The 11,840-nt window shown below is 42.1% G+C and overlaps 1 pseudogene; it reads left to right on the top strand.

The window, feature by feature from the left end:
• Positions 1–10,987: 10,987 nt before the first annotated feature.
• The window catches only part of LOC130838901 (coiled-coil domain-containing protein 113-like), a 47,016-nt pseudogene continuing 46,163 nt past the window's right edge, over positions 10,988–11,840 (top strand).

Genomic DNA, 11,840 nt, shown 5'->3' with positions numbered 1-11,840 from the left:
ACTTAGGCTGATACTCAGATGGGCTTTGCTTAGCTATCTGATGAGCATGGTGTATGTGCCCACTTATCAATGGATAACTTAGCAGGGTTCTACAGAGTCACCCACTGTTTTAGAGAATTGCCATCTCCAAATAGGGACTCACATTTCATAGCATTTCTTAGAGCATAGTTCATTCCCTAGAAAATCATTCAGATTCCCATAAGGACCTTCTGGAGGATAGCTCTGGCTTAGGCCAGATGAAAGGGAAACCTTATATGTGGCCTGTGATCAAACCAGCCTTGCTCCAGCTTTGCTCATGAAGCTGATAAGACCTAGAGCCTGAAACACTGGAGTCTGATTGTCTGGGTTCCATGATAGCCACCTCCCTTTGAGATGAGAAGTAGCAGCTTCATGTCTGTTTCCTGATAATTGTCAGAGCTTGCTAACTTGATCTCAGGCAGTCTGTATTTGTTAGTACCACTAAGAAAGATCAAACTGGCATCACACAAATTCTTGCTTAAGAACATATCTTAAAGAAGGATAAGTGGGATAACTGAGAAGGAAAATAATTGGACTAGGGATTACCAGGTCCTTCATTTCTAGCGCCTCTCCTGGGCACTCTGGAATGAAATCACCTAAATTAAACCTACCATTTTCAGATTTCTTATCTATAGAATGGAGATAATGATATATTTTGCTTACCTTGAGGTGGTTAATTATGTATCTGAGTAGAAGTTGGTTCTTTTTGGGTGAAAGACCTAAGATGGGTAGAGTAACAGAAAAGTGTATTGAGCTCTCTAGCCTTCTTGCCAGAGTAACTGAGCTCAGTTGCCCCCTTGTAACGGGTAAGGCGATGTCCTCACAATGGCTGTCAAGGTTCTGACATATCCATGGTAACCAGCAGCAAACCCACATCTCCCTACCTTGCCTGATTACAGTTAATCACTAAATGAACTTTTAGTCATCATTTTTTTTTAAGTTTACAAAGTATTTATATAGAACTTACTGTGTGCCACCACTCATTTAAGCACTTCATACATATTAAACTCATTTCATCCTTATTATAACATTACAAAAAGGAGGAGCTATCATTCTTTTTAAGAGATGAGGTTCACAAAGAGGTGAAGTAATTTGCCCAAGTTTACCTAGCTCGTAAGTGGTAAAGCCCAGAATTCAAATCCAGGCAGTCTGGTTTCAGAGTCTGTGTATTAAGTTAAGGGTCTCACAGGCTATGCGAGTGAGATTTCAGGGACCAGGGAAACTGCCTCAGCTCTGGGTCTTTCCATCTTTTCTGGACAAACTGTATTGTACTTATTCTTTCTTTTAAGTTGACTTTATTTTTTAGAACAGTTTTAGATATACAGAAAAATTACAAAGATAGTACAGAGTTCCCATATACTTTGCACACATTTTTTGGGTACACATTTTCCCCTTTTATTAACAGTGTTGACCTAAATCACATAAATGGCCAGTTATTTCTCCAGCAAAAATGGGTTTATTTGGGACCAACAAAGATTTACAATTTGGGGTCTGCAACCATGACAAGCCACACACAAGTACCTCTTACAGCAAGGAAGAGAAAAGGCAGTTGGGTGGGCTCTACTACATAGAGTCCATTGAAGGAATTGAGAGTTCGAAGTCTTGTGGCTTTTCATTGGCTGAGTTGTGGCAATCTCTCATTGGCTGAAGTCTTGCCAGGCAAGAAAAGAAAGTCTTCCTGTTGGGCTCTGCTGTTGTCATAGGGTGTGAGAGCTTCCCCTTCTGGCCTCTTGACTATTTTCATTGTGGTTTTTGTTTATTAATTTTTACATTTCCTCCCTTTGATCATGATCTTTCTCTGAAAGCATCGCTGAGTAAGAGTCAGGTTTTCTGGTTTCGGTGGCTTTTTGTCCCTCAGTGCCAGAAGGGACCTTTCCTGGGTGTAGTGTCCCACAATGGAAGGAAAGTGCACATATTGGAAACCTGCTGAGGTCACATTTGAGTAATAAGGAAGGATAGGAGGGACAACTCTGAGGCACTTTTTATCTAAAGTCCATATATCATCAAGATCATAGACACTGGAGATCACATGAAGTGTTATTTCATCATCAAAGGTTTGGCTGACAAACTTCTGACAAGCCTGTTCTAGATATCTTGTGAAAACTGTCTCATCAGATTTGTTTGCTTCAATTCTGGGAACTGTTTACTTTCAGGTCACCAGATGTTGTGCAGGTCCACTTAGGGTATGGTGCTTTCTTTACATGTGTCATGTGAATCCAAGAATCTGTTCCCTGGAGTTTGATGGCACAAGGGTTGGTTAGTAGTACCTGATAGGGGCCTTTGCAGTGAGGTTAAAGAGAGTCCTTCTGGAGGTGTCTTTTCCAGTAGATGAAATCTCCAGGTTGCAAGGATGCTTAAGGTCTTCGTCTCCTGAGAGTGCACTGTGAAAACATTGCTCTACCAAAACATGGTTATTTTTAATAGAAGCAATTAGGTCTTTGCAATGTTGAAGTATTTCTCGTTTTGTCAGTTGTGGGGCAAAAGAGGTATGAGCCAAGTGCCGTGAGTGTCCTGTGACTATCTTAAAGGGTGAGTGTTTGAGTTCCCAAAAGGGATGGATATAAGATTTAGAAGGATCCATGGCAATGCTTTTGGCCACCATATTTGGAGGGCCCATACAAAGTTTGCCAATTGAGTTTTAATAATGTTGTTAGTGCATTTGACTAAATCAGAGGATTGAAGGTGCTAAGCGTAGTGAAAGTGTTGTAAAACTGGCCAAACAGCATAGACATCAAAACATCTGACCAGTAAAATTGGTCCCTCGATCATTATGAAGTTGGAGAGGATTTCCTCAGGTAGGTATAATATTTTCCAAAAAGATTTTAGCCACAGAAGAGACAGTAGCCTGTCTGCAAGGGAAGGCTACAGTCCAGTGGGAAAACATTCAGACCATGACCAAAACATTTATACCCCTGAGATGGAGTAAGTTGTATGAAATCCAATTGCCAGACTTTGAGTGGTCCATTAGGCAGTTTAAGATGTTTGGGAGCAATAAGAACAGGCTTCCCTGGGTTGTCCTTTGGACTAGTGGGACAAATGAGGTAGGCACTATTTGCAGCTTTGTTCATGTTTCCCCACCAGTATTGACTCATGAAAGTTGTAATTTTGTCAGTAGACCAGTGGTTTAGTGCATGTACAGTTCGTTAGGAGTAGGAATTTTAGAGTCTCCAGTAGGACTGAGTTGTTATTTGATCTGAACCAGAGATTTCACTTTTTATCAAACCAAGAGTTGTTGAATTTCCAATCTTGTTTTTTCTTTTCTGAGGCCAATTTTTGGGCTTCTCCGGCCAGTTTTTTTTTGAGTTATCATTTGGGGAAATATCTCTTTGGACCATGACAGAAGTTTGACTGCTATTGGTTCCTTGAAAGGCAGTATTCCCTGTGGAACCGTCAGCAAGGTAATTTCCCTTAGCTTCCAGGGAGTCAATTTTAGAATGCCTTGGAATTTGAATAATAGCTTAAGTGGCAGATAAAAGTATTACATTCAATAATTCCTGACCATAGGGGCCATTTTAAACTTTATTTCTAGTGGAAGTTAGGAAGCCATGTTGCTTCCACAACATTCCAAAATCACAAGCTTCTCCAAAAGCACATCTACTATCAGTATAAATATTGGCAGTTTTGTACTTGGCTAAAGTACAACCCTTTTGGGCTGAAGTAGCCATAGGTAAAGATGCTGCCTCAACAACATCAAAAGGAGATCCAATAGCATACTCAGCACAATATTTACCATGATCACCTTTTAAATAAGAGCCATCAGCAAACCATGAGAAGTCAGCATGACCCAAAAGATTTTCTTGCAGATCATCGCGAGGCATCAGGAGGTGATCCATCAGTGTTAAGCAGCTGTGAGGGACTTCATTGGTGATGGAGGACAGAGGAGTAGCAGGATTAAGGTTATTACAACTGAAAAGAGTTATGTGAGGAAGTTAACAAAAGGACTTCTTAGGAGTTGAGGCGGCTGACTGAGAAATGTTAAATGTGGTGAGAATTCAGAAGGGCTTCCACTGCAGGAGATACAAAAATGGTTAAAAAGGATCCCACCACGACCTTTTTGATGGCCTTAACCAAAAAGGGAGTGACAGTAATGGCTCTGAGGCGGGGGGGGGGGGGGTGTGTTGGGGGGGAGGGAGTGTCCCTGTGCCACAGGGTCCAGTTGCTGCTGTAATACCCTGTGGATCAATGGTGGTCCGCATGTTTTGGGCTGAGTACCCCAAAGGCATTACCTTCCTTTTCATATATAAAAATGGAAAAAGGAATCTGATCATTGGATCCCCAAGGATGTGTGGGTTCATCAGATTCTCCCTTAAGGCCTTAAGAGCTGTTTTGTCTGGTTCTTCCCATAAAATTGGGTTGAGGTTGCTCTTTAGTAAAAGATACAGAGATTTGACCATAAGAGAGAAATTTGGAATCCAGTTTCAGCAATATCCAACCAGACTGAGAGAACCTTGCAGTTGGTGCTTACTTTTGGATTTTCAGAAACTTAGGACATCATGAAGCCTTCTGGATCCAGGAATAGCCCTTTTTCTGGTATCAGATGCCCTAAGTATCAAACCTGGGTTTGGGAAAACTGCGATTTTTCCTTGGCAACCTTATGTCCCTTTAAGGCTAAAAGATTTAGCAAGTGGATGCTGTTTTCCTGTTTGGAGGCTTGAGAAGGAGAGCAAAGAAGGAAATCATCCACATACTGCAACAAAGTAGAAGCCCTAAGGAACTTTATATCATCCAGAACGGCCTTCAGATTTGTGAGAAATAAGGACTCTCAGTAAAACCCTCAGGCATTACTGTCCAGGTGAATTGTTTTTCTTCCCAAATGAAGGCAAAAAGGTATTGGTTAGAAGGCACAGCATAAATCAATTAAAGAGTTTGCTTCTGTTGGAAATGGATATTAGTAGTGTATGAAAGTTAGGAATAACAGGGTGTTGAGGGATAATAGTCTTGTTTATTGCTCAGAGGTCCTGGACAAACTTCCACCCTTAGTCATTAGGTTTTCTTACTGGTAAAATCAGAGGATTACAGGTACAAGGCTTAATGAGGCCTTGAGCCTTGCTATCTTCTATTATGGGCTTTTTACCTTGCAGGCCGTTTTTACTTATGGGGTGTTGATTAATTCTGGGAAGAAGTTGGCGGGGGTTGAGGGGAAGGTATTTGGATCTTGATGGGAGGTACCCTGCGAATTTTACGAATATCAGTTGGAGATTTTGCCCATAAGGAGGGTAGTAGCTGACCCAATAGGGACAAATGATCAATGTTTCCAGAATCAGCTGTAGTACCATCAGAGACAGAGCAAATAAATGATGTCAAAAGGTCATTTAATTCACCTGCTTGACTGCTTTGATGACGACTGTCAAATTGTAGAATTATTTCTTCCTTCTGGGAGAGAAAAATTCCAGCATGATACTGTACTTTTCTAAGAAGTCTCGGCCAAAGAAATGGATAGGGGTGGAGGAACTAAGGAGAAAGGGTGTGTATCTCTCAAAGGACCTAAACAAAAGAGAATAGGTTCAGAGACAGGAACCTCTGGAGGTTCATTAGTGATCCCTACTATTTGAAGTGTCTTAGTACTCCAAGGTAGAGACTGTTTTATTGTAGTGGGGTTGAGCACCAAGAGTGTGGCTCTGGTGTCAGGGCTGGAAAAGATTTATCCTTAATCTGGAGAAATGTTCTGCAAGATAATTAAGAGGGAGGGATTGGGAATAGCCCTTATAGTTCCTTTGCATCCTGTCACTGAGAATTGGGAGGATGTTGGATAGACAAGTTAGAAGGCTGAAGGCACTTCAAGTGCTTACATTGGTAACAATCTCTTTTCTGATATCCTGGCTTTTTGAAATAATAGCAGAAACTAGGAGGGTTTTGTTTTTATTTAGGGGCCTCCATTTCTGGAGTTGAAGATTAAAAACGTTAGCAGGCTTCCTTTTATGTGACTCATCGAGAGTGTAAGAGAGCTGCTTTGCCAGATTAACTAAATCTGGAGTGAACAAAGTCTCCCAGTCCATCCTGGTCTTTTTTACTAGAAGAGAAAGATCCTGGTTCTGCCCACTAATAAAAATAGGTTAAAAGCTACCCAGGGGGAACAACATCTGAAGTGAGATTAGGATTTTCCTTAAACACATTCTGAACTTGATCATAATAGTCATGAACAGGTTCATTAGATTTTTGTGTGCAAGCCTGAATTTTGTTCCAATAAACAGGCTTTGGAAAACACTATGAATTGCTCTATGAAGTCACTTAGCAATTGCCTGAGCTTGATCATACAGGTTAATGGGCTGGTCTCCCAGCTGTAATTCTAGAGACCTTTCAGGATGTTCCCAGTTGGTGATTTTTATCCAAAGCTGGGCCTGGCCTTCACCGACAAATATATGAACTAGCTGATTTAAGTCAGAGTTGATAAGTCTGAATGACTATATTAAATTCCTTGGCAAATCTGTAAGGAATTCAGTTACTTTGGGAAAATTTTTGACGATGGCTTTGCAGTTCCGCTTTAGTCCAGGGGATATAAAAAAATTAATAGTTTAGCCTCTGGATCCTCAGAAGACTTAATTTTAAAGAGACAGGTTCTGATAAGTTCAGAGGAAATGGCAGTGAGGAGAGTTTCAGAGAAAAGGGAAAGTCTGGTGAGAGAATTAGTATGGGGGAACTGAGGGATATAGAGGAAGTATAAGTGGTATAAAAGGGAAGAAGGAGGATGGCGCTGGAGGCAAAACCAGGGGAAAGGAACAAGATGATGCTGGAGGTAGTATCTGAGATGCAGAAGCCAGGGAAGAGGTACATGAGGCTTTGGCCGCTATTTTATCTTTCTTTGTTTGCTTCAGTTGATCTTAAAATGTTATTTTGCAGAGGTGCAATTTTAGACTCCTGATAACATTTGGAAGCCTCCAAATAACTGAAATAAGATTCCATTCAGTTTTGGAAATTTTACAGATGCAGATGTCCAATTTGGTTTTTTTTTTTTTTTTTTTTTTTTTGGGCGGGGGTACACCAGGTTAAATCAACTGTTTTAATTCACATATCCCCATATTCCCTCCCTTCCTTGACGCCCCCCCCTCGAGTCCCCCCCACCCTCCCTGCCCCAGTCCGCTAAGGCATTGTCCATCCTTGAGTTGGACTCCCTTTGTTATACAACAACTTCCCACTGACTATTTTACAGTTGGTAGTATATATATGTCTGTGCTACTCTCTCGCTTCTTCTCAGTTTCCCCTTCACCCCCCGCCCCCTCCCATACCTCGAGTTCTCCAGTCCATTCTCTGTATCTGCTTCCTTGTTCTTGTCACTGAGTTCATCAGTACCATTTTTAGATTCCGTATATGTGAGTTAGCATACAATATTTGTCCTTCTCTTTCTGACTTACTTCACTCTGTATGACAGATTGTAGTTCTATCCACCTCATGACATATAGCTCCATCTCATCCCTTTTTATAGCTGAGTAATATTCCATTGTATATATATGCCACATCTTCTGTATCCATTCATTTGTTGATGGGCATTTCGGTTGCTTCCATGTCCTGGCTATTGTAAAGAGTGCTGCAATAAACATGATGGTACAAGTTTCTTTTGGGATTATGGTTTTCTTTGGGTATATGCCCAGGAGTGGGATTACTGGATCATGTGGTAGTTCTATTTGTAGTTTTTTAAGGAACCTCCAAATTGTTTTCCATAGTGGCTGTACCAACTTACATTCCCACCAACAGTGCAGGAGAGTTCCGTTTTCTCCACACCCTCTCCAACATTTGTGGTTTCCAGACTTTGTGATGATGGCCATTCTGATTGGTGTGAGGTGATACCTCATTGTGGCTTTGACTTGCATTTCTCTGATGATGAGTGATGATGAGCATCTTTTCATGTGTTTGTTGGCCATCTGTATGTCTTCTTTGGAGAAATGTCTATTTAGGTCTTCTGCCCATTTGTGGATTGGGTTATTTGCTTTTTTGGTATGAAGCTGCATGAGCTGCTTGTATATTTTGGAGGTTAATCCTTTGTCCGTTGTTTCATAGGCAATTATTTTTTCCCATTCTGAGGGTTGCCTTTTAGTCTTGTTTATGGTTTCTTTTGCTGTGCAAAAGCTTTTAAGCTTCATGAGGTCCCATTCGTTTATTCTTGATTTTATTTCCCTGATTCTAGGAGGTGGGTCAAAAAGGATGTTGCTTTGATGTATGTCAAAGAGTGTTCTGCCTATGTTTTCCTCTAGGAGTTTTATCGTGTCTGGCCTTACATGTAGGTCTTTAATCCATTTGGAGTTTATTTTTGTGTATGGTGTTAGGAAGTGTTCTAATTTCATTCTTTTACATGTAGCTGTCCAGTTTTCCCAGCACCACTTATTGAAGAGGCTGCCTTTTCTCCATTGTATATCCTTGCCTCCTTTGTCATAGATTAGTTGACCATAGTTGATCTCTGGGCTTCCTATCCTGTTCCATTGATCTATATTTCTGTTTGTGTGCCAGTACCATACTGTCTTCATCACTGTAGCCTTGTAGTATAGCCTGAAGTCAGGAAGCCTGATTCCACCAACTCCGTCTTTCCTTCGCAAGATTGCTTTGCCTATTCAAGGTCTTTTGCATTTCCATACAAATCATAAAATTTCTTGTTCTAGTTCTGTGAAAAATGCCATTGGTAATTTGATAGGGATTGCATTGAATCTGTAAAAGGTATATGCTCTTGAAACCAGTTAAATACCAAAAGGATTGGGGTCAGACAGTAGAGACTTAATTGTTCAGAAAAAGAGTGATACCCTTCTGGGCTGGAGAGTTGAAGGATTTCAAGTCTTGTAGAGCAGATGAAACTTAGACTACAACTTGAAGGATATATATAGTGTTTGGATAGGAGGAAAGAAGGCAGGAGGTCATTTCAGATGGGTAGGAGGGTGTGGGCAAAGGTTTTGAGTTAGAAATGCCTCTTATATGAGACGTTTGAGGACAATGGCCTTTCTAGAATAGAGTATTCATATCAGGAGTTAGGTGGGTTGGGGCCAGGTCATGGACATCCTTGAGTGCTAGAACAAAGCATTTAGGCTTTGTCCACATAGGCCAGTTTGTTTGTTTTTATAAATTTATTTTTATTTATTTTTTTGGCTTTGTTGGGTCTGTGGCTGCGCACGGGCTTTCTCTAGTTGTGGCGAGCGGGGGCTACTCTTCTTTGCAGTGCATGGGCTTCTCATTGCGGAGGCTTCTCTTGTGGAGCACAGGCTGTAGGCACGCGGGCTTCAGTAGTTGTGGCTTGCTGCCTCTAGAGCACAGGATCAGTAGTTATGGCACACGGGCTTAGTTCCTCCGTGGCATGTGGGATCTTCCCGGTGCAGGTATCAAACCCGTGTCCCCTGCATTGGCAGGTGGATTCTTAACCACTGTGCCACCAGGGAAGCCCACATAGGCCAATGTTTTGCAAAGCCTGCTTAAAACACAGATCCCCAGGCCCCACCCTAGCCTACTAAACCAACTTTTCTGGGTTGCAGCTCAGGAAACCAGTATTATAAGTAAGCTCCGCAGGTGTGTATGATGCACATTCAAGTTTGAGATCTATCAGATACGCAGAAAGGAGCCCTTGGAAGCTTTTTGATCAAATGAGTGACATGATGATAGAGGAATTATAGGAAGCTTGCTAAGGAGAGAAGCTGTAGGATATAGAAACTAGCTAAGGAAACCAGTTAGGTGACTGTTAAAGTAGTTCTCCAGTGGACTGAGCTAAGAAATACACACACACACACCCCCCCACACACACACCTCATTTCCTTCTATATTTATTTCTCTGTGTATGTTGGAAACCATGAGTTCACTCCATATCTCCAGTTCCAGTCTAATACCATAGAATTCATTCTCGTTTTCTCTCTCACTACATCTGTAGTCCTCTTTTCTGACAGCAGGCGACCTAGCACATGCAGGCTCTTTTAGATGGAGGAGGGAGTGGTAAGAAAGTCTTCTCTGAGGAGGCAACATTTAATCTGAGACTTGAAGCAAGTGAGGGAATAAGCCATGTAGATTCTGAAAGAAGAGTGTTCTAGGCAGGACACATGTAGGTGTGTCTTAGGAACAGCAGGAGTCCTGTGGCCAAGCCAGTAGGCAGATGGCATCAGCCAGTGGTAAGAGGGGCTCTTTCAGGTAGCGCCTTGCATGGTAAAGACTTTGGTTTTTATAGTGACTGAGATAGGAAGCCATTGGAGCATTTCAAATACAGGAGAGGCATTGTTTTAAAAGGGTTGCTCTGACTGCAGATATGGAAGCCGGCAGAGCAGCAGGAGAGACCTGCAGTAAATGAGTGGGTGAGCAACACGGCTAGGGAGGTGGTGAGAGAGGGTCAGGTTCCAGAATCATTTTTCAGGGGGAGCCAACGGAATTTGTAATAAATTAGATGTATCGGGTGGAGGGTGAGAGATCAGTGGTGGCACACGGTGCTACATAGGTGTTTATGAATAAACAAACAGATAGAGACTTCCTTGGCGGTCCAGTGGTTGGGACTCTGTGCTTCTACTGCAGGGGGCACGGGTTCCATCCCTGGTTGGGGAACTAAGATCCCACAAGCCAAAAACAAAAAAACAACCAAAAAAACAAATAAATAAATAAAATAGAACACGTGTGCAAAGCGCTTAGCTCAACCTGGGGCATGTAATAAACCAATAATGATCACTATCAGTTGATGAATGAAGGTGAAAACTTTCCCAGCAGACTCCTTATTCCAACTCTGGCTTCATCCTAGCCTCCTGCAACGTTACCCCTTGAGCAGAGCTACCCCTTTTCAACCCAAACTCCCTCCTGTCCCTCCCCAACCCTTCCCAATGAGTCAAAACTCCAACTTCCTCTGAGCCCTGTCTCTGCAGGATGTGGGTGAGCATCTGATAAGCTAATTCACAATAAGATATTGACGTCTTGCAAAATGCCAGAAGCATCCACATTTTTAAAAAGTCGGCAACTTATTTACTTAGCTCTGGGAAAGTGGTGGAATCTCTGACAGCGTGGCAGCGTGTTGAAGGAGGTCATTTTCTTCTGGCCAATACTCAAAGGACAGCTTACAGAGGTCTGGGACCTTCTTGAAGGGGTCCAGCCCAGGGCCAGGCTGCATTCCTCCCCTCTCTTGCCTCATACAACAACCTGAGTATTTCCTGCCTCCATTTATCATAAGAACATGATTCACACTTGGCCAGAAGACCATGCATTCTAGATGCTTTCCCCGAGATGGGCAGGGTTTGGTTAGCTGCCCTGCCCCTCTGGGAGTCCCCATCTGTGGGATGGCTCGGCAGGGCAGTCTTCCCTCATCCATCAGACTCAACTCACCAAGAGAGACTTAAACCTTGAGGCCACTGGGCTGAAGACCTCGATTGTGTGCAGAATTGGTTTCTATGCAAGACTGGTTTGAGAAGCAAGGCCACAAAAGCACAATAAGGTACCATTTCACACCCGCTGGTGAAACTATGGGTACTCAGGAGTTAAATCCATGACACCTGTAACCTGCTTTCACTAATCAAGGTAATTTTAACTGCTGCAAAAACCTTGCATGTCCTTCAAGTTTCACCTGGCCTAAACAACAGGAAGTTTGCTGGAGTTGTTTCCCAGGAACTTGGATTCAGCTGTGTCTAATTAGAGCTGAGCAGGTTAAGACTGGATAGAACCACTGACCTTCCAACTGGGCATGTGCAAGTGTCCGCTGTGTGACCTTTTGATGTCAGATGGTGGAAAACTCTACCCTCAGATCATGGTAAGTGCTTCCATTTTTTTTCTTTTTATTTATTTTCTTTGATTTTTTTCTTTTCCATTATGGTTTCTCACAGGATATTGAATATATGATAGGATCTTGCTGTTTATCCATCCTATATATAATAGTTTGCATCTGCTAATCC

This window comes from Hippopotamus amphibius, chromosome 16 (assembly GCF_030028045.1).
Source record: "Hippopotamus amphibius kiboko isolate mHipAmp2 chromosome 16, mHipAmp2.hap2, whole genome shotgun sequence".
In the NCBI taxonomy this organism is placed as follows: Eukaryota; Metazoa; Chordata; class Mammalia; order Artiodactyla; family Hippopotamidae; genus Hippopotamus; species Hippopotamus amphibius.
The sequence above is the reverse complement of the archived record's forward strand: the minus strand, read 5'-3'. Positions and strand labels throughout refer to the sequence as shown.